The 23,367-nt window shown below is 41.0% G+C and overlaps 1 protein-coding gene across 3 annotated transcripts in view; it reads left to right on the forward strand.

Moving 5' to 3' along the window:
• NELL1 (neural EGFL like 1) overlaps window positions 1–23,367 on the forward strand; it is an 895,061-nt gene that overhangs the window by 395,517 nt on the left and 476,177 nt on the right. The window lies entirely within an intron of this gene.

Genomic DNA, 23,367 nt, shown 5'->3' on the forward strand with positions numbered 1-23,367 from the left:
TACGGCTCTCTGAGCGGAGACTGCATTTTCTTCAGAACCTCATGTACCTTGGAGGCCAGAGGGGACACTGGCTTCTCCAAAGATAGCTTTGCTGCATCTAGAGTAATTTCTTTCTTCCTCATAACAAAACCTTTTCTATTTTGAAGTCTCAGCCATCTGCTCTTGATACCTGCTGTCCCTTCTAGCTGCCGTCAGTGACACATCTCCTGGCCACTCCCCCTCACTCACGGAGGCCTTTGGTACCTGGCTGCTCAGGCTTCATCTCCACGCTGAGCTGTGCCCTCATTCTTGGCAAAAGACTTGCCTTGAAGATTTTTATCTTTGGGAGCACAGTCGCCTTCGCTCCCACACCACTTCATTAAGCTCTTGACCTTGCCATCACTTCATTGCTCTGTCCCTAAATTCATCAACTCCTGTCCCTGGGTATAATCTTTTAGCTGCAAGCTCGTGCACACTCTCTCTCCACTTATCCACCCACTGCAGCCAGACTTCTACCCTTATTCTACTGGTGCTGTTCTTAACGTGGTCACCAGCGCTCTCCTGCCAGATCCACCCTCCGTGCATTTCCAGAACGATCTTTTAAAAATGCATCAGTGATCGTGTTATTCTCTAGATTAAAACACTTTAATAATTCTATTGATTCATTCATTTACAGATATACAACAATGAACTAAGTAGTCAAAAATCACTGCACTCAATAGGTGTATACACCTCATTAATATTTTCTTTAAGAATGAAACAAAAATATTTGTCAACTCCTCGTGTTCAGAAAATTGCTATCCTCAAGCAGCTTGTGTTTCCATGTGGCCCATATAAACCTTTTAACTCAGAACTGAAGTGGAGACCCCTGAGCGTGACATTCAAGGCCTGGCTTTGACCTACGCTCACCTTCCTCCCACTTTCCTTAGTTCTGTCTGGTTCCTTCACGACCTTTCAGTTCTGTGAAGTCATGTTCACAGATGTGTCTCCTTCACGCCCTGGGCCTTTCCTCTGGTAATCCTTCTTGCAGGGATTCCTGGCCTTCCCATTTCTTACCTTCTCCCTTATCAATTGTGTGAACATCTCTTGTATGGTGGTTCCCGTCACGCCCTTTGCTGGATAGAATTGCTCATTACCTCCTTGCGGCTGTTCCATGCGTATTCCCTCCAAAGTGGCTTCAACCTCAGTGTCCTTCTTTGTTTATGCCTCGGTCTCCCCTTATTCACTGTGGACGCCCTGGCCAAGCTGGCCTCACCTCTGTCACCACGCCAGCCATCAGAGCTCCTGGCCCGTTGCACTCCTGAAGGCAGAGCGAGCATCCCAGGGCCAGGCTCGGGCCCAGGTAAGCACTTTCACCCTCAGGAACCCACAGAGAAAACACCCGCCCCACCCCGTCCCCCCAACCTGAAATAGTGCTGCAATCCTTGGAAAGATCAATAGTAATTTTTAATGTGGCTTTTTAAGAGAGCCCTGGTTGTACCACTTGGTAAAAGCATCTTTACCTTGAATTAGGTGCTCCATGGGCTGAGGTGTATAAGACCCCGAAGAGGAGGGGTCTGCCATTGACTGAGCTCTGGCCCTCTTTTCTTCCTCCAGCTTTTCTCCCCAGTAAATGTTTTTAGATGAGCATCTGATAATCAATGCCTCCCAATTCCATCTCCACACCACCCCCCCCCCCACTTTGTCTGCCTCTTTTTCTCTCTTTATTCTGTGGAGGGGGGGGTATATTTTAAAATTCTAAAATATGTTTGCAACTCTCAGGCATATCTTTGAATTAGACCTCAATGTATATCTAAAAGGAGGGATCTCAGCATTTTTTAACCTCACCGAAATGCCATTATTATTATTATTATTATTATTATTATTATTGGTATTTAAATTTTATTTTTCTAAGATTAAGTTCATTTTCCTAAGGTAGGAAGACCAATTCATCTTTGTTATCAGCCTTTTTTTAAATTAAGAATCTGCTGCCCTCAAAGGAGGTTTCAACTCAAAAGGCATAAATTCTGAGTTTTTAAACTTAGGCATTTTAATTTTTCACACTTTATTGGACAAAGACATTACAGAACACACACACGCACGCACACACCCTCAACAGATCGACTGGCCGTGCCATCAGGTAGTCCCAGGAATGGCAGCTGCTCTCGGGAGGAAAAGGAAAGTGAGTTAGCCTGAGCAGTGGGTGGCAGCCCTGCTGTCACTGATGGGGATGGGGCATGGGGAGCTGCGGGGCGAGGAGGAGGAGAGTGACCGCTTCTTCTCATCTTTGAAGGAACAAGTCAAGGGGCATTGACTGGCTCTGTGGAGGAGTCACTGACTGGCAGAGGACGCTAACTCGAGAAGCCTGCTCCCTTTGGCTTGGGTCCCCCAAGGCCGGCTAGAGAGGAGAGCCAGGCTGCCAGCAATCCCACTACTGGGCATATACCCTGAGAAAACCATAATTCAAAAAGAGTCATGTACCACAATGTTCACTGCAGCTCTATTTACAATAGCCAGGACATGGAAGCAACCTAAGTGTCCATCGACAGATGAATGGATAAAGAAGATGTGGCACATATACACAATGGAATATTACTCAGCCATAGAAAGAAACGAAATTGAGCTATTTGTAGTGAGGTGGATGGACCTAGAGTCTGTCATACAGAGTGAAGTAAGTCAGAAAGAGAAAAACAAATACCGTATGCTAACACATATCTATGGAATCTAAGGGAAAAAAAAAAAGTCATGAAGTACCTAGAGGTAAGACGGGAATAAAGACACAGATCTACTAGAGAATGGACTTGAGGATATGGGGAGGGGGAAGGGTAAGTTGTGACAAAGTGAGAGAGTGGCATGGACATATATACACTACCAAACATAAAATAGATAGCTAGTGGGAAGCAGCCGCATAGCACAGGGAGATCAGCTCGGTGCTTTGTGACCACCTAGAGGGGTGGGATAGGGAGGGCGGGAGGGAGGGAGACGCAAGAGGGAAGAGATATGGGAACATATGTATATGTATAACTGATTCACTTTGTTATAAAGCAGAAACTAACACACCATTGTAAAGCAATTATACTCTAATAAAGATGTTAAAAAAAAAAAAAAAAAAAAAGAATGGCTGCCTTTGAAGCCAAAAAGTGAGAAGAGGCAGCCAAAGACATTGTGGAGGCCCAAGACACTGTCCAGGTGCACATGTGTGTCATGCACACTGTCTCTTTGACTCTGCATGAGGATACTGTGCTCCTCTGACGTGGAAACCCAGTTCAGAGATATTCCGTAACTTGCCCAGAATAACACTCATTGGTAGCGAAGCTGGGTTTTGAACTGAGATGGGCCACATATTTTTCTTTCTAGCTCTGTGACATTCAGCTGCACAGGGGCTTACCTGTTTTTGTCCCCCTGAGAAAGGAGAAATACAGGTTTGGGTTTGTCCCCCTTGCCCCCTTTTCAAACAGCTTTATTGAGGTATAATTCCCATACCATACAATTCACTGATGTAAAGTGTTCAAACCAGTGGTGCTTGACCTATTACATTATTTTACAAATTGTGTGTTAAATTTTATTTAACATTTCATTTGACCTAACATTTGACATTTTAGCCATTTTTCGGTGTGCAATCCCATGGCATTAATTACATTCACAGTGTTGTGCAACCATCACCACTCTCTATTTATGAAACTTACTCATCACCCAACAGAAACCCTGTAACCATTAAGCCCTGACTTCTCATCCTTCCCGCCTCCCAGCCCCTGCAAACCCCTCATCTTGGTGCAGCCATAACAGTTTGGGGCAGTAAAACAGTTCAGTGGTTCTTCAAACTCCAAGCATAGAATTACCAGATAGCCCCACAATTCCAGTCCTAGATCTATACCCAGAGGTGTTGAAAGCAGGTGCTTGAGCATATATTTGTACACCAGTGTTCATTGCAGTGTTATTCGCCACAGCTAAAAGGTGGATTGTTCTTTTTTTCCTTCATCCCAACCATATGCTTGATCCTCTTCTTTACCTTAGCAGCTCTGCTTAAATCTTTTCTTTTTAACAAGACAATGTTGTTAGCTATACTAACCATGTTGTGCGTTCCATCTCCATCACTTACCTGTCTTACGACCAGAAGTTTGACCCCTTTCACCCATTTTGTCCGCCCCCTCACCACTGGCAACCATCAATCTGTTCTATGAGTTCGGATTTTTTTTTTTTTTCAGATTCCACATGTAAATGAGATCATATGGTATTTTCCTTCTCTGTCTCACTGCACTTAGCATAATGCCCTCAAGGTCCCCCATCCCTTTTGTCACATATGGCAAGGTTTTCTACTTTTTTATGGCTGAATAATATTCCATTGTGTGTGTGTGTGTATGTATGTATATATCTATATCTAAATCTATATATATCACATTTTCTTTATCCTTTTATCCATTGGTGGACACTTGTTTCCATGTCTTGGCTATTGTAAATAATGCTTCAGTAAACATAGGGGTGTGTATACCTTTTTGAGATGGTGATTTTATTTCCTTTGGATAAATACCCAGATGTGGAATTGCTGGATCATGTGGTAGTTCTATTTGTAATTTTTAAAGGAACCTCCATACTGTTTTCCACAGTGGCTGCACCAATTTACATTCTAAACAACAGTGCACAAGGGTTTCCTTTCCTCCACACCCTCACCAACACTTGTTTTTTCTTGTGTTTTGGATGAAAGCCATTCTGACAGGTGTGAGGTGATAGCTCAGTGTGGTTTTAATTTGTGTTTCCCTGATGATTAGGGATGTTGAGTACCTTTCATGGGACTCTTGGCCATTTATACATCTTCTTTGGAAAAATGTCTATTCATGTCTTCTGTTTTTTAATCAGATTGTTTGACTTTTCTCTATTGAATGGTATGAGTTCTTGTATATTTTGCATATTAAGCCCTTATCAGATATATGATTTGCAAATATTTTCTCCCGTTCAGTAGGTGGCCTTTTCATTTTGTCGATGGTCTCCTTTGCCGTATAGAAGCTTTTAAATTTGATGTAGGGTTTAATTCTGTTTTTTATATTGAGCTTCCAAGTTAGATGTTATTCCAAATGGAATTACTTCAGTATAGAGCAATGTGTCTTAAATGTTTTTTTCATTGTCAGCCCCCTAAGGTGTCTTTTTGACATTTTTTTCCTTATCGTTTTCTCATGAAAATTTAATACCAGAGATATACTATACATCTGCTCCTGTGCTGTGGCCCTTTGGAGAATCACAAACTTTTAAAAATAGCTAAGATTTTTTCACTCCCCCAAGAACCCAGTTGAGAGTGAGGGTGTGAAGATTAAAGTACTACCTTGGGAGCCAGGTCTGCCTGGACTCGAGTTCTAGCTCTGCCCGCTTCTTGTTGGGTGACCTTGGGCAAGTTGCTTAGTCTCCCATGCCTCAATTTCCTCATCTATAGACTTGAAATTATGAAAAACCTACTTCAAAGGGTTATTATGAGAATTAAATTAGTTAACAAATGTAGGCCAGTACCTGGTACTTGGTAAATGCTACACAAACGTTAACTATTATTATTTTTTAAACGGTTCTTCCATTTAAAAGTAGTTCAAGACCAGTGGATTGTATGAAAACCTGATTCTATTCCATTTTCCTCCTTTTGAATGGTGTTTTCCATTGTACTTTTGAATTGTGTTTTTAGAGGAAAGTGGGTTATGAATCATTATTCTGTGGGTTTTTTTCTCATTTCTCTTCATCCATTTATTTTTAAATTTTTTCAACAATCACTTTTCATAGGAGTCTGGACTTGGTGAATTTTAAGGACCACTTTAAATGCTTTATGGTTTCGGCTTTCATATTAGATAAGATGGATTCAGTCAGATGTGTAAAAATTTGGAGTTGGGAATAATGTTGATTTCAATTCAAGAAGATTGTTTCATCTAAGGAATCTCTTCATATGGGGAAAGGCACAGAGAAGTAGCTGTCCTTCCTGAGGACATTCAGCTGATCATCAGTCTTCATACAGGTGCTGGAAGACAAGGACTGGTTTTATTGAAACCCGGTTGTGTTCATTAACGAACTGCCCATAGGTCCACAGGCGCCTGTTTGTGTAATTCAGAGCCTGGTATTTAATCACTGGTTAATTTGATGCTGTAGTGAATCAGATATAAACCTCTGGCACCAAATCATTTATTTTTAAAAGACTGAAACCTCTGTGCACTTTATTTTGACTGCATGGGAAAAGTGGTGAATAAATAATTTGACAAATTGTGGCTACAGGAAATTGCTATTTAATTAACTGAGGAAAGTGGGTATGAGGAAGGGGAAGCTAAGGTGGCTTTGTAGAGAGGCAGAATAGAGTAGATACCAAGGTTCAAATTCTCTGAGGTCACCTTCCAGCTGTTTAAGCTTTTGTGCCTCCATAAAATAAAATAAAAACATTAATATATACCTATCTATGTGGTACTTGTGAGGATGAAATGGGTTAATACATGCAAAGTGCTTTATAACTATGGCACAAAGTAGTGATCAATAAATGCTACCTATAGAAAGAATAGTGCAACCAGAGATAAAGAGGATGTAGATGCTTGGCTGGTGGTACTGCAGTCTCCCATCTCATTCACTCTTGGCTAACTTTTGTATATCTTTGTAAAGCAAAAGAATAACTGCCCAACATCTCTCCATTTTTCCCAACTCCCAGCCCCTGGTAATCACCAGTTTAGTAATTTCTATGAGTTTGGCTTTTTTAGATCCCACATATAAGTGGTATCTTACGGTATTTGTCTTTCTCTGTCTGAGAGAGAAGTGCTTATTTCACTTAGCATAATACTCCCAAGGTTCATCCATGTTGTTGCAAATGGTAGGACTTCCTTCCTATGGCTAAATGATATTCCATTGTGTGTGTGTGTGTGTGTGTGTGTGTGTGTGTGTGTGTGTTGTGTATCTCACATCTTTTTTCATTCAACTTTTGATGGTCAAAGAGTACAAACTTCTTAGTTATAAGATGAATACGTTCTTGGGGTCTAATGTACAGCATGGTGATTATAATGAACAATAATGTATTATGTATTTGAAAGTTGCTAAGAAAGTAGGTCTTAAGTCTTCTCACCACAAAAAAGAAATGGTAATTATGTGACCTGATGGAGCTGTCAGCTAAGGCAATGGTGGTGATCATTTTGCAACAATAAGTGTATCAAATTTACACATTGTATACCGTAAGCTTCTGCAATGTTATATGTCAATTATGTCTTAATAAAGCTGGGGGAAAAAGAAGAATTGCTGCCCAATCAAAGTGATAAGGGAAGGCCATCAACATTTTATGAAGGCTTCTTCTTGCCTTCTCAAGACTCACAACAAACATCTTTTGGGTGAAACCTTCCTCAGTAGTTTTTTTTTTTTTTTTTTTTTTTTTTTTTTTTTTTAAGATTTTTAGAAATTTCATGTAATGTCTGAAACATTTATATTAACATGTTTCCATACAAATAACCCAATGAAAGTTTAGTATTAGTTGTTTGTTTTTTTATACTGCAGGTTCTTATTAGGCATCAGTTTTATACACATCAGTGTATACATGTCAATCCCAATCGCCCAATTCAGCACACCACCATCCCCACCTCACCGCAGTTTTCCCCCCTTGGTGTCCATATGTCCATTCTCTACATCTGTGTCTCAACTTCTGCCCTGCAAACTGGCTCATCTGTACCATTTTTCTAGGTTCCGCATACATGCATTAATAGACGATATTTGTTTTTCTCTTTCTGACTTACTTCACTCTGTATGACAGTCTCTAGATCCATCCACGTCTCAACAAATGACTCAATTTCGTTCCTTTTTATGGCTGAGTAATATTCCATTGTATATATGTACCACATCTTCTTTATCCATTCGTCTGTTGATGGGCATTTAGGTTGCTTCCATGACCTGGCTATTGTAAATAGTGCTGCAATGAACATTCGGGTGCATGTGTCTTTTTGAATTACGGTTTTCTCTGGGTATATGCCCAGTAGTGGGATTGCTGGGTCATATGGTAATTCTATTTTTAGTTTTTTAAGAAACCTCCATATTGTTCTCCATAGTGGCTGTATCAATTTACATTCCCACCAACAGTGCAAGAGGGTTCCCTTTTCACCACACCCTCTCCAGCATTTGTTGTTTGTAGATTTTCTGATGATGCCCATTCTAACAGGAGTGAGGTGATACCTCATTGTAGTTTTGATTTGCATTTCTCTAATAATTAGTGATGTTGAGCATCTTTTCATGTGCTTCGTGGCCATCTGTATGTCTTCTTTGGAGAAATGTCTATTTAGGTCTTCTGCCCATTTTTGGATTGGGGTGTTTGTTTCTTTGATATTGAGCTGAATGAGCTGTTTATATATTTTGGAGATTAATCCTTTGTCCGTTGATTCATTTGCAAATATTTTCTCCCATTCTGAGGGTTGTCTTTTCGTCTTGTTTATGGTTTCCTTTGCTGTGCAAAAGCTTTGAAGTTTCATTAGGTCCCATTTGTTTATTTTTGTTTTTATTTCCATTACTCTAGGAGGTGGATCAAAAAAGATCTTGCTGTGATTTATGTCAAAGAGTGTTCTTCCTATGTTTTCCTCTAAGAGTTTTATAGTGTCCAGTCTTATATTTAGGTCTCTAATCCATTTTGAGTTTATTTTTGTGTATGGTGTTAGGGAGTATTCTAATTTCATTCTTTTACATGTAGCTGTCCAGTTTTCCCAGCACCACTTATTGAAGAGACTGTCTTTTCTCCATTGTATATCTTTGCCTCCTTTGTCATAGATTAGTTGACCATAGGTGCGTGGGTTAATCTCTGGGCTTTCTATCTTGTTCCATTGATCTATGTTTCTGTTTTTGTGCCAGTACCATATTGTCTTGATTACTGTAGCTTTGTAGTATAGTCTGAAGTCAGGGAGTCTGATTCCTCCAGCTCCATTTTTTTGCCTCAAGACTGCTTTGGCTATTCGGGGTCTTTTGTGTCTCCATACAAATTTTAAGATGATTTGTTCTAGCTCCGTAAAAAATGCCATTGGTAATTTGATAGGGATTGCATTGAATCTGTAGATTGCTTTGGGTAGTATACTCATTTTCACAATGTTGATTCTTCCAATCCAAGAACATGGTATATCTCTCCACCTGTTGGTATCATCTTTAATTTCTTTCATCAGTGTCTTATAGTTTTCTGCATACAGGTCTTTTGTCTCCCTAGGTAGGTTTATTCCTAGGTATTTTATTCTTTTTGTTGCAATGGTAAATGGGAGTGTTTCCATAATTTCTCTTTCAGATTTTTCATCATTAGTGTATAGGAATGCAAGAGATTTCTGTGCATTAATTTTGTATCCTGCAACTTTACCATATTCATTAATTAGCTCTAGCAGTTTTCTGGTGGCAGTTTTAGGATTCTCTATGTATAGTATCATGTCATCCGCAAACAGTGACAGTTTTACTTCTTCTTTTCCAATTTGTATTCCTTTTATTTCTTTTTCTTCTCTGATTGCCGTGGCTAGGACTTCCAAAACTATGTTGAATAATAGTGGTGAGAGTGGACATCCTTGTCTCGTTCCTGATCTTAGAGGAAATGCTTTCAGTTTTTCACCATTGAGAATGATGTTTGCTGTGGGTTTGTCATATATGGCCTTTATTATGTTGAGGTAGGTTCCCTCTATGCCCACTTTCTGGAGAGTTTTTATCAGAAATGGGTGTTGAATTTTGTCAAAAGCTTTTTCTGCATCTATTGAGATGATCATATGGTTTTTATTCCTCAATTTGTTAATATGGTGTATCACATTGATTGATTTGCGTATATTGAAGAATCCTTGCATCCCTGGGATAAATCCCACTTGATCGTGGTGTATGATCCTTTTAATGTGTTGTTGGATTCTGTTTGCTAGTATTTTGTTGAGGATTTTTGCATCTATATTCATCAGTGATATTGGTCTGTAATTTTCTTTTTTTGTAGTGTCTTTGTCTGGTTTTGGTATCAGGGTGATGGTGGCCTCATAGAATGAGTTTGGGAGTGTTCCTTCCTCTGCAATTTTTTGGAAGAGTTTGAGAAGGATGGGTGTTAGCTCTTCTCTAAATGTTTGATAGAATTCACCTGTGAAGCCATCTGGTCCTGGACTTTTGTTTGTTGGAAGATTTTTAATCACAGTTTCAATTTCATTACTTGTGATTGGTCTGTTCATATTTTCTATTTCTTCCTGGTTCAGTCTTGGAAGGTTATACCTTTCTAAGAATTTGTCCATTTCTTCCAGGTTGTCCATTTTATTGGCATAAAGTTGCTTGTAGTAGTCTCTTAGGATGCTTTGTATTTCTGCAGTGTCTGTTGTAACTTCTCCTTTTTCATTTCTGATTTTATTGATTTGAGTCCTCTCCCTCTTTTTCTTGATGAGTCTGGCTAATGGCTTATCAATTTTGTTTATCTTCTCAAAGAACCAACTTTTAGTTTTATTGATCTTTGCTATTGTTTTCTTTGTTTCTATTTCATTTATTTCTGCTCTGATCTTTATGATTTCTTTCCTTCTGCTAACTTTGGGTTTTGTTTGTTCTTCTTTCTCTAGTTTCTTTAAGTGTAAGGTTAGATTGTTTACTTGAGCTTTTTCTTGTTTCTTTAGGTAGGCTTGTATAGCTATAAACTTCCCTCTTAGAACTGCTTTTGCTGCATCCCATAGGTTTTGGGTCGTCGTGTTTTCATTGTCATTTGTCTCTAGGTATTTTTTGATTTCCTCTTTGATTTCTTCAGTGATCTCTTGGTTATTTAGTAACGTATTGTTTAGCCTCCATGTGTTTGTCCTTTTTACGTTTTTTTCCCTGTAATTCATTTCTAATCTCATAGCGTTGTGGTCAGAAAAGATGCTTGATATGATTTCAATTTTCTTAAATTTACTGAGGCTTGATTTGTGACCCAAGATGTGATCTATCTTGGAGAATGTTCCGTGCGCACTTGAGAAGAACGTGTAATCTGCTGTTTTTGGATGGAATGTCCGATATATATCAATTAAATCTATCTGGTCTATTGTGTCATTTAAAGCTTCTGTTTCCTTATTTATTTTCATTTTGGATGATCTGTCCATTGGTGTAAGTGAGGTGTTAAAGTCCCCCACTATTATTGTGTTACTGTCGATTTCCTCTTTTATAGCTGTTAGCAGTTGCCTTATGTATTGAGGTGCTCCTATGTTGGGTGCATATATATTTATAATTGTTATATCTTCTTCTTGGATTGATCCCTGGATCATTATGTAGTGTCCTTCCTTGTCTCTTGTAACATTCTTTAATTTAAAGTCTATTTTATCTGATATGAGTATAGCTACTCCAGCTTTCTTTTGATTTCCATTTGCATGGAATATCTTTTTCCATCCCCTCACTTTCAGTCTGTATGTGTCCCTAGGTCTAAAGTGGGTCTCTTGTAGACAGCATATATATGGGTCTTGTTTTTGTATCCATTCAGCCAGTCTATGTCTTTTGGTTGGGGCATTTAATCCATTCACGTTTAAGGTAATTATCGATATGTATGTTCCTATGACCATTTTCTTAATTGTTTTGGGTTTGTTTTTGTAGGTCCTTTTCTTCTCTTGTGTTTCCCACTTAGAGAAGTTCCTTTAGCATTTGTTGTAGAGCTGGTTTGGTGGTGCTGAATTCTCTTAGCTTTTGCTTGTCTGTAAAGCTTTTGATTTCTCCATCAAATCTAAATGAGATCCTTGCCGGGTAGAGTAATCTTGGTTGTAGGTTCTTCCCTTTCATCACTTTAAGTATATCATGCCACTCCCTTCTGGCTTGCAGAGTTTCTGCTGAGAAATCAGCTGTTAACCTTATGGGAGTTCCCTTGTATGTTATTTGTCGTTTTTCCCTTGCTGCTTTCAATAATTTTTCTTTGTCTTTAATTTTTGCCACTTTGATTACTATGTGTCTCGGCGTGTTTCTCCTTGGGTTTATCCTGTATGGGACTCTCTGCGCTTCCTGGACTTGGGTGGCTATTTCCTTTCCCATGTTAGGGAAGTTTTCGACTATAATCTCTTCAAATATTTTCTCTGGTCCTTTCTCTCTCTCTTCTCCTTCTGGGACCCCTATAATGCGAATGTTGTTGTGTTTAATGTTGTCCCAGAGGTCTCTTAGGCTGTCTTCATTTCTTTTCATTCTTTTTTCTTTAGTCTGTTCCGCAGCAGTGAATTCCATCATTCTGTCTTCCAGGTCACTTATCCGTTCTTCTGCCTCAGTTATTCTGCTATTGATTCCTTCTAGTGTAGTTTTCATTTCAGTTATTGTATTGGTCATCTCTGTTTGTTTGTTCTTTAATTCTTCTAGGTCTTTGTTAATCATTTCTTGCGTCTTCTCAATCTTTGCCTCCATTCTTATTCCAAGGTCCTGTATCATCTTCACTATCATTATTCTGAATTCTTTTTCTGGAAGGTTGCCTATCTCCACTTCATTTAGTTGTTTTTCTGGGGTTTTTTCTTGTTCCTTCATCTGGTACATAGCCCTCTGCCTTTTCATCTTCTCTATCTTTCTGTAACTGTGGTTTTTGGTCCACAGGCTGCAGGATTATAGTTTTTCTTGCTTCTGTTGTCTGCCCTCTGGTGGTTGAGGCTATCTAAGAGGCTTGATGGGAGGCTCTGGTGGTGGGTAGAGCTGACTGTTGCTGTGGTGGTCAGAGCTCAGTAAAGCCTTAATCCACTTGACTGTTGATGGGTGGGGCTGGGTTCCCTCCCTGTTGCTGTGGCGGTCAGAGCTCAGTAAAACCTTAATCCACTTGACTGTTGATGGGTGGGGCTGGGTTCCCTCCCTGTTGGCTGTTTTGCCTGAGGCAACCCAACACTGGAGCCTACCCGTGCTCTTTGGTGGGGTTAATGGCAGACTCTGGGAGGGCTCACGCCAAGGAGAACTTCCCAGAACCTCTGCTGCCAGTGTCCTTATCCCCACGGTGAAACAGAGCCACCACTCGCCTCTGCAGGAGACCCCCCAACACCAGCAGGTAGGTCTGGTTCAGTCTCCCCCTGGCTCACTGCTCCTTCCCCTGGGTCCTGATGCACACATTACTTTGTGTGTGCCCTCCAAGAGTGGGGTCTCTGTTTCCCCCAGTCCCGTCAAAGTCCTGCAATCCAATTCCCACTAGGCTTCAAAGTCTGATTCTCTAGGAATTCCTCCTCCCGTTGCCTGACCCCCAGGTTGGGAAGCCTGACGTGGGGCTCAGAACCTTTACTCCAGTGGGTGGACTTCTGTGGTATAAGTGTTCGCCAGTCTGTGAGTCACCCACCCAGCAGTTACGGGGTTTGATTTTACTCTGCTTGCGCCCCTCCTACCGTCTCACTGTGGCTTCTCCTCTGTCCTTGGACGTGGGGTATCCTCCTTGGTGAAGTCCAGGGTCTTCCTGTCAATGATGGTCCAGCAGTCAGTTGTGATTCTGGTGCTCTCGCAAGAGGGAGTGACAGCACGTCCTTCTACTCCGCCATCTTGGTTAAATCCTCCTCAGTAGTTTTTGATGGAATTAGCCACTTCTTTTTCTGGTAGAACTTTGTTCATGTTCAGGTGACTGCCTCTTTACTGGATTAGGACTGGTTCTGTATGACCTGGCTTTTTTCACTTAGTATAAAAGCCAGAATACAAGGACCACATCTCACTGACCTTTGGAATCGTTACTGCCTCTGGAATTCAGCAGTCTCTTAATAGCTCTTGAATTTCCTTTCCCAGGGGTAGGGAAGGCAGGAGACCATCATAGCTTCCACATTTCCAACTGACTCATAACTCAGGAGGAAATCTTGGATCTTTCTGGAAGCGCTCACTGGTTTTGTTGGTACCGTTGGCTGAAGTAGGGTTCAGATATTAATAGATTCACGTAGGCTGGAGCACAGCCTACAGCTAAAGCTGAATGAGTCATCTTTCACTCAATGTGCTTCTTTCCTTGCAGACGCTCAGCATCAGTTTGTGGATACTCTCCAAGGTCAGAAATACCAGCCTGGGAGAAAAAAAAAAAAAATCATAGAGAGGTATCTTACCATGCTTTTCTGATGTCAGCTAAAAATTGGTGTGCTGTGATTCCCAGTGGCACAAAGAGATGTTACTTTATGACAGTATTTAATTCTGAAATTGAGCCCAGCAGGGGGAAAAAAACATCTTAGCATGAATTTGCAAATATCTGACATAGCTATATATGGGAAATACTTCTAAAATGTCAGAAAATCCAACAATCTAACTTCTACCTTATGATGTATTTAACCTTGTTTGAGAAGACTTCTTTACTATGCATGGGATGACCAAAAGGTTATTTGAATTTTTAATCTGCAAATATTTGATCTGGCAGACGACATGTTTGTTTGACACATATCTTAGAATATGATGTAAAAATTCATCTCACCAGGCAACAGAGAAATTTAAACGGTTATTGTATTAGTCAGTTGGAGCTGTCATAACAAAGTGCCATCGACTGGATGGCTTAAACAATGGAAATTTACTTACAGTTCTGGAGGCTGGAAGTCTGAGGTTAGGGTGCCAGCAGGGTTGGGTTCTGGTGAGGGCTCTCTTCCTGACTTGCAGATTGCTGCTTTCTCCCTGTGTCCTCACGTGGCAGAGAGAGAGTATGCTCTTTCGTGTCTCTTCTTAAAAGGGCACTGATCTCATCAGGAGGGCACCACTCTCATGACCTTATCTAATCCTAATTACCCCACAAGCGCCCCATCTCCAAATGCCATCACATTGGAGGTTAGTGTATAAACATAATTTGCTGGGGGAACACAATTCAGTCCATAGACGTTATATAGGAAGTTCCCTAGATTGTCTTATTTTTCTCTTCTCTTCTCTTTTCTTGTCTTACTTTCTCTTTTCTTTGCCTTCCTATATTCTCTTTACTTCCTGTCATGTTCTCTCCCTTCCCCTCCCTCCCTCCCTCCCTTCTCCTCCTCCTTCCTTCCTTGCCCATTTCCATCCTCTCTTCCATCCTCCTCCTTCCTCTCTCTCTCTCTCTCTTCCCACCCCTCTCTCTTACACACCCCGTGCCCCCCAAAGCTCCTTGTGATAACATGCTTCAAGGCACAGACATTTGTGGGTTGAATCTGATAGGCAGATGTGTTTTGCTTGGTTCAAAATATTTGAAAAAAAATGGAGCCACTATTTTAAAAAGTTAAATTAATACTAGGGTATGTAACTTCTCTAGAAAGATCAGCGATCTAGCCCACAGTTCCTGGGAGGCAATACTACAGAGTGATGAGTACAAACTCTGGAACCAAGCTGCCTGAATTCACATCCTGGCAGTCCAGGTACACCTCCTGGCTATGGGACCTTAGACAATTAACTGTCCATTCCTATGGCCCTAGTTTCTTATCTGTAAAGTGAAGATAACAGTTCAAATTCTTCCACTGTCTTTCTGCCACTTAGGTTTAGTGTAATTTTCCATGTATCATTCGCCTTGCACAGTGTTTTTTTACCTTGTAAGAGAGAACCATTTCTTTGTTCTTGGAAGTAGAGAAATGAAAACGATTGAGAGAGATTGATAGAGTGAGGGAGGGAAGGGAGAGAAAGGTAGGGAGGGAGGGATTGATTTATATTTTAGGAAAAATAATATATACCTTATTTATTTTGGGGAAGAGGCATATTTTGCACGTATATCTTCTACCTGGCTTCTGTTGGCATTTGGTTTATATTTCTAGATTCCATAGGCATTTAATTTCTCTCCCCTTGCTTTAGGAAGAAAACAATAATTATAGAGAAGCACGGAACATTGGATAAAGCACTAACTCCAGAGTTAGAAGACCTTGATTCTGACCAGCTCACTGATTATCTGTGTACCTTTGGGCAAGTCAGAATTCTTCTCTAGGTCTTTATTTTCTCATCTGAAAAAGGTCATAATAATTCATACCTTGTCTGCTTCACTGGATTTTTATAAGTTCAAATCAGAGACCATAGAGGCCCTCACTTTACAAAATATCCAGTGTGACACAGTTGCGAGAGTATTGACAGTTCTAATATCAATCCCAGTGCCACCGTGTTTTTATAACTCATGATTTCTGAAAAGTCAGGAGATTAAAGTCAGGTAGAATTGCTCTGCAAGTTATCTTACTAGTCCCTGGAGGACTTGTCCCGAGCTGTGCTTTTGTTTGAATGTCTGTTGCTTGTCCTGGCTGTTCTTCATTTTCTGGGGAGATGCCAACTCAGTTGAAACAGGTATCAAGGAACAGTGTGAAGGTTCAGGTCACCTTAGTAGTATTTTCCAGGACTTGTGTCTTGGAAAAGACATCTGGAACATCTTCAAGCTCATTGAAACAGGATGAAAGGGGGTGGCCCAGAATATAATGCTTCAGAGGCAGGGTTTATGATGAATTGTGAGGACAGAAACACCTGAATGTGTCAAGAACTTTAGAACCAGGGAAGTCTTTAGATGCTCTCTGGTCCAACTCACCATTTTATAAATGGGAAAACCGATGTCTAGAGAAGTGCCCAGTGCTAGGGTTACCTAATAGAAAGAGCAAGAATAGAGCTTGACTCTTGACTGTCAATCTAGTGCTCGTGTCCAACAGAGTGGAAGAAGTGTGCTCTTGAAGTCACAGAAACTTGGGGTGAAATTGTAGGTGCTCTCCATGTCGTTTCTGATGGCAGCCCATTGGATGGTTGGGGATAATGAAATGAGATGCACACAGTTCTAGGCACAGAGCACAGTCTCAAAAAATATTGATTTTCTTTCTTCACTCTGTTTCTTTTTTAAATGTGCACAGGGAGTGGGGCATAACTTCTCCCCCTACTCCCCCTCGCCCCACCCCCTGCATTCAACCCTCTCTGGGCTGCCTTTTTCTAGGAAATTCTTATGTAACAAGTCTGAGTAGATCACACTGTTTTATTTAGAGAATTCTTTGCATTTGCTTCTATCTTTGCTACCCAAGGTCTACGCTCTAATTTAATGACGACGATGCCAAATTCAGCTCTGTTTGTTCTGAACAGTCTCATGCAGATGGAGGCTGGTGATATGTGAAGAATCATTATGCCACATCAGATTTCATTTGAAAGTCCATAGGTATACCTTCTTAAAATGAAAACAAACTACTTTATTTTCCTGGGAAGGGACATAAATTATGTATTTTTGTTACCCCAGAAGACCAACAGAGGACAAGCACCGATATTTCAAAGGTGACAAGCAATCTCTAAGAAGGAATCACAATTTGAGCCCCATTATACTCCAGCTGATATATACTGCAGTGGGGTTTATAGATGTTTCTCTAACAATATTTAATAAAAGACCCAGGCCCCTTTGTCACTAGTTTCTAATCCTAGAAGGGGCCTTCAGTAGTCTTAAGCATCCTGAGTTAAGGTTGTATCAAGGGTTCCAGCTCAGAGCAGAATGCTATCACCTGTTCTGGGGTCCTGGATCTCTGGAGTCTAAAGTTTGAAAGTGTTAGGATTTAATATAAAAGAGCCACAGAAGTGGTGATGCACAGTACAGCTTTACTATTTTAACAGAGAGTGTAATACAAAACAAATGTCATGAACAGTATTGCACATGGACATAGTATTTGGAGATCTGCCTGTTTCCATACACTTTGTGATAGCATCAGCCATGTGTAACATAGTCACAGGATCGAAAAGTTACGGAGGGCTAGAACTGGCCCAGTGAAAACAATGCCAACTTTGAAGTGAGACTGTGGATTCAAACCCAGGGTCTTAGGCTTACTGACTTTATGCCTTGGACAAGTGATCTAATAATCTCTGAGCCTCGGTTTCCTCATCTTGACATGGGGGTATCTATCTCCTGTAGTAAGTAGTCAAGTGGAATAAATGGGGTGATGAGGTGCTACCTGTGGAGTACCTAGCAAAGTGTCTCATATGTCGAAATGACAGCTACTGGGTATTAACCAGGTGCCAGGGGCTGTTCCTAGTTTTACCTTTTGAGGTTAGCAACTGTTAGCCTCTTATTCATTTTGGTATCATACTGTGCTTAATGATGTGTTTTAAAATGTTTATCCATTCATCCTTTTGGTAGTCAGCTTAATTGTGGTTCTTAGAAATTCTTGCTAGACTGACCCAAACCTTTAGATTGAGGCTGGCCTTGAGTGTGTTCAACTTCTCCTTTGAAGTTCGGTCTCAGACATTGCCTTTTCTTGCCTTCTGGCTTTTGGGTAAATATCAGACTGGAAAGGATCATTGCTTGAGAGAGGGATCTGCTTTAAGCAAAGCACCATCACCACCCGGGCAAAAGTCAGATGGCTTTTCAGGCTTATATTTAAAAACCTCATTGTAGGACTTCCCTGGTGGCGCAGTGGTTAAGAATCACCTGACAGTGCAGGGGACACAGGTTCGAGCTCTGGTCCGGGAAGATCCCACATGCCGCGGAGCAACTAAGCCCGTGTGCTGCAACTAGTGAGCCTGCACTCTAGAGCCCGCGAGCCACAACTACTGAGCCTGCATCTCACAACTACTGAAGCCTGCGTGCCTAGAGCCCATGCTCTGCAACAAAGAGAAGGCACTGCAATGAGAAGCCTGCGCACCGCATCGAAGAGTAGCCCCCGCTCGCTGCAACTAGAGAAAGCCCACGCGCAGCAACGAAGACACAACGCAGCCAAAAATAAATAAATAAATAAATAAATAAATTTATATATTAAAAAAAAGAAAAAAAACCCTCATTGCTTTGGGCTCACTCAGTTTCTCTTTCTGAGCATCAGTTCATTCTTTAATTGGGGAGTTCTGTTTGTTTCTTTTTCTTTTTTTTTTTTTGGTAACTATTCATAACCTTTTAGGATCTTTTGTCTGTGCACAAAAAGCATTTGTCCTAGGCTCGTTTTGAAAAATCTCAGTTGTTTGCTATTAAGATTTTCTCAGGATATCCCAGCTCTCTGAAGATGTTAATTCTGTTTTGATTCTCTGCATAACCAGACTTGCTTGTGAAGCACTCGTGAATCCTCTTGGAACTGTCTCCAGGGCTGTGCCTTTCCCTGAGGACGGAGAGGCAATCTTTCTTAGGCAGATGTGTCTCCCCTCCATTCCCAGTCCCCATCCTGAAACTAGGGGAATTGTCAGTTCCTTACTTTCTTCCATCCTCTTGTCTCAAAGGACCTAACCGATGACTCTAAACACTTTTTCTCTCCCTACCATCATTTTTACCAGGATTTTTATATCTGCTGTTTGTGTGATAGAAGTTAAGCAACAAAGATAAGATTGTGATAGTTTAATTTTCTGGTACATTTGTCAACTTTTCTGCCTTACTTTGATTCTTCCTCTTTCTGGACTGGTACCGGAGCATTATTAGATATGCAAGGGCTGGAATTACCAATGGTATGAATTGAAAACAAAACCAACTCAAAGACACATCAGCAGAGTGGCAGGGATTTGTGGCCATGGGGTCCTAGGTGGATCGCAGAGAGCAAGGGTCGGATAAACCTGTGTGAGAAGTTCTCTCTGGGGTTTCCTAACATCCCCTTTCTGATTTTTGAAAATATTTTTACTCAGGGCCTTGGCATCCTATGAAACAAGGAGATAGCTTGGCTGTTTGAATCAAAATAAACTTGTTATGGCCAAGTAACTCCTTCAAATCTAGATGAGGCAGTCGCCTCTCAGCAGTTATGCAGTGGCCTGAGGGAAATGAGCCAGGAGTTTCTCTCTGGGAGGAGCTGACAAGGGTCCATGACAGAGAAACAGTCATTGCCAGCAGCAGCCTGGTTGGCAGCTGTGGCCCATGGGCAGAAGATTGAATTGCCTCTGAGGCGAGTCCTGACTATTTTCTCCTCTTAAAAAATGGCTGGCCATCCTAGCAGTACAGAATGAGTTCAGTGTGGCTGCATCTCTGTGAGTAAAATACCAGTGTGATTTAGCCTTCCGCTTGCCCTGCTCCAATCCATTCTCTTCACTACAGCCGAGTGATATTTTAAAAACAGAAATTGGACTGTGCCACCACCGTGATTAAAGCCCAGGCTCCTTTACGTGGCCTCCAGGGCCCAGCAGGGTCTGGTCCAAGCTCATCTTTCCTGTTTCTCTTCAAATAGGCAGAGTTCCCTCCTCTAACGAATTCTTCTTATTCTTCTCTATCTGGTATGTTATTCCCCTCCCCTTCACCTGTTTCATTTCTATTTCAGGTCTTGGATGAGCAATCACTTCCATAGAGAATCCTTCTCTGAACCTCTCAGACTAGGTCAAATCCCCATGAAATGATCTCACATTATTGGTAGAACATATAAGTTCTGCTCAGTGTCTTGCCAGGCTATGAGGTCCATGATGGAGTTTTGTTCATCACTCTGCCTCAAAGTGTAGTAGAGGGCTAATTAGTGTTCTTTGAATGTACAGACTAAATGGTCCTCTCCCTTTCTAACTCTGCAAAGACAAAAAGTTTAGCCCCTGTAGTTTCCCTTCTGTTTCCTCATCTCCAATCTCTAAGCTGAATTTCTGTTCATCTTTCAAGATCAAGCTTAATGATCTTCTTTGAGATGTTTCTCAGGGTCATTCTTTGTACTAGTCAAAGTAGGCTCAGGGGCTTAAACTAACAAAAGCATATTTCTAGGTCATGAACCGTGTCCATCATGCTGGTCTGGTGACCTGTTCCTCATTCAGGGAGCCAGGCTGAAAGAGACTTCATCTCTGTGCTCCCATACTTTCCAAGAAAGGAAGAAGGAAATGTGTTAAGCCTGATGCTAGCCCTTAGTCTTTCCACCCCAAGGTGGTATGCCCCTGCTCAGATTCATGCTTTGTCATATAGCCATGCTTAGCTTTGAAGAGGATGGGGAAGTACAGTTGTATTATGTGCCCAGGAAGAGGAAAACTGGTAATACTGGATGAACAGTACTAATGCTGACTAGCCCCCTCCTATACCTGGCTTTTCTTGGTGTCCTAGTCTCTCACTTACAATGATTGATTCTTCTACTCTCACATAGTCATATGAAAGACCTTGTAATCAACAATAACTAAATCACCTTTGATATCTCAGTGTCAAGCACATTACTCTATAACTCCATCTCCTAGCTTTCCAGCTCACACGCTGCAGTACTCTCACTGGAATAGTTCCTTGCCTCCATCAGGATTCCTGCTGCAGTTAGGGTTCCCTAGGAAGCAAACTCTGAGATGGAGACTGGTGTGCTGGAAGTTTGTTAGGGAGTGCTGTAGGGATGAACATATGTGGGGGAAGGGAAGGATACAGGATTGGGCAGAGGGCGGATTTAGCTCATCTCAATGAGTTCTCTGAACCTGGGATAGTCCTTTACACTTACCTTGAGTTGGGGTAAAGGAGAACCAGCCTCCATTGAAGGTTGTCCTCAGGATGGCAGTGTAACTAAGGGTAAGGCAGCTCGATTCAGTCAAGGACAGTTTTCCTAAAAGGCTAACAGCTGAAGATCATTAGCAGGCGGTACTTCAGGCAGCTGGGGGAATAAGTTCTTCAGTTGTGAGGAGAGATCTGGGCAGTGCATTTCAACCGTCTACATCCCTCTTACTGTCCTCACTTCTGTCCTTAATAGCTGAGGTTCCTTGGCATCTCATTATCATCTCTTTTTTTTGCAACCTCAGTTCCCTTATTTCTCTTTTAACCCATCCTGTTTGTTTAAAAACTCATGTCTGGGTACACCTAACTTTCCAAGTACCCTGCCGCTACCCCAGATATCTGGATGGGACAGGAAAAACACACATGGCCATGCTGACTGCTCTCACTTAATATTTATGGCCACAAATCACACATGCCTCTGCAGCCACCTAGTATACTCTCTAGTAAATTCTCTTTCCTTCTTTCCAAAATGATTATTTCATACCTTTTCCCCTTTCCTTAAACATCCAATACCTCCTTCCTCTCCTAGTTCTCTTTCTTCTCGTTTCACTGAGGAAATAAAAAAACAAGTAAAGGAGAACTACTTCATCTTTCCACCACCAAATATGCCAACTTATCTCCACCTCTTCCCTTATCTCTTGATTTCATTCTTATTGTAAAGATGACTTGCTCCATCTGTGGCCTGGAACACAACTCCTCTTGCCTCCCCAGGACTTGGCTTCTGCAAAGATCTGTTCTCTCTTCTATAGCGTCAATTTTCTTCACTAGCGTTGAATCATTCCCAGTGGCGTATAAACTCACTGTGATCTTTTCCATCACGAGAGAGTCTTTAAACAAGACTGTCTTTCAACATCGAGTCTCCCTAGAGCTACTACTTCAGTTTTTCTTCTCTTGATGACAAAATATCTCAAAAAGTTTGCCTTTCTTTTCTGTCTCCTTCATCTTTCATTCTTTCTTTAATTGACTCCAGTCAGGCTTTGCCAGCCACTTTCCCCAAACTACTCTTATCAGGTCAAGGGCAGCAGTGAACTTCTTGCCACATCCAATGGTTAATTCTCCTTCTGTCTTATTCAACTTTCTCAGCATCACGTGACAAAACTGACCATTACTCCTTTCTTGAAACATTTTTCCTCTTGACTTTCATGACATCCACTCTTCTGTAAAGCAAAATTTCTTTTTATAGCTGAGTAATATTCCATCGTATATATGTGCCACATCTTCTTTATCCATTCATCTGTTGATGGACACTTAGGTTGCTTCCATGTCCTGGCTATTGTAAATAGAGCTGCAATGAACATCGTGGTACATGACTCTTTTTGAATTATGGTTTTCTCAGGGTATATGCCCAGTAGTGGGATTGCTGGGTCGTATGGTAGTTCTATTTTTAGTTTTTTAAGGAACCTCCATACTGTTCTCCATAGTGGCTGTATCAATTTACATTCCCACCAACAGTGCAAGAGGGTTCCCTTTTCTCCACACCCTCTCCAGCATTTATTGTTTCTAGATTTTTTGATGATGGCCACTCTGACTGGTGTGAGGTGATACCTTATTGTCATTTTGATTTGCATTTCTCTAATGATTAGTGATGCTGAGCGTCCTTTCATGTGTTTGTTGGCAATCTGATATATTCTTTGGAGAAATGTCTGTTTAGGTCTTCTGCCCATTTTTGGATTGGGTTGTTTGTTTTTTTGATATTGAGCTGCATGAGCTGCTTGTAAATTTTGGAGATTAATCCTTTGTCAGTTGGTTCGTTTGCAAATATTTTCTCCCATTCTGAGGGTTGTCTTTTCATCTTGTTTATGGTTTCCTTTGCTGTGCAAAAGCTTTTAAGTTTCATTAGGTCCCATTTGTTTATTTTTGTTTTCATTTCCATTTCTCTAGGAGGTGGGTCAAAAAGGATCTTGCTGTGATTTATGTCATAGAGTGTTCTGCCTCTGTTTTCCTCTAAGAGTTTAATAGTGTCTGGCCTTACATTTAGGTCTTTAATCCATTTTGAGTTTATTTTTGTGTATGGTGTTAGGGAGTGTTCTAATTGCATACTTTTACATGTACCTGTCCACTTTTCCCAGCACCACTTATTGAAGAGGCTGTCTTTTCTCCATTGTATATTCTTGCCTCCTTTATCAAAAATAAGGTGACCATATGTGTGTGGGTTTACCTCTGGGCTTTCTATCCTGTTCCATTGATCTATATTTCTGTTTTTGTGCCAGTACCATACTGCCTTGATG

The sequence above is a fragment of the Balaenoptera ricei genome, chromosome 8, assembly GCF_028023285.1.
Source record: "Balaenoptera ricei isolate mBalRic1 chromosome 8, mBalRic1.hap2, whole genome shotgun sequence".
NCBI lineage: Eukaryota > Metazoa > Chordata > Mammalia > Artiodactyla > Balaenopteridae > Balaenoptera > Balaenoptera ricei.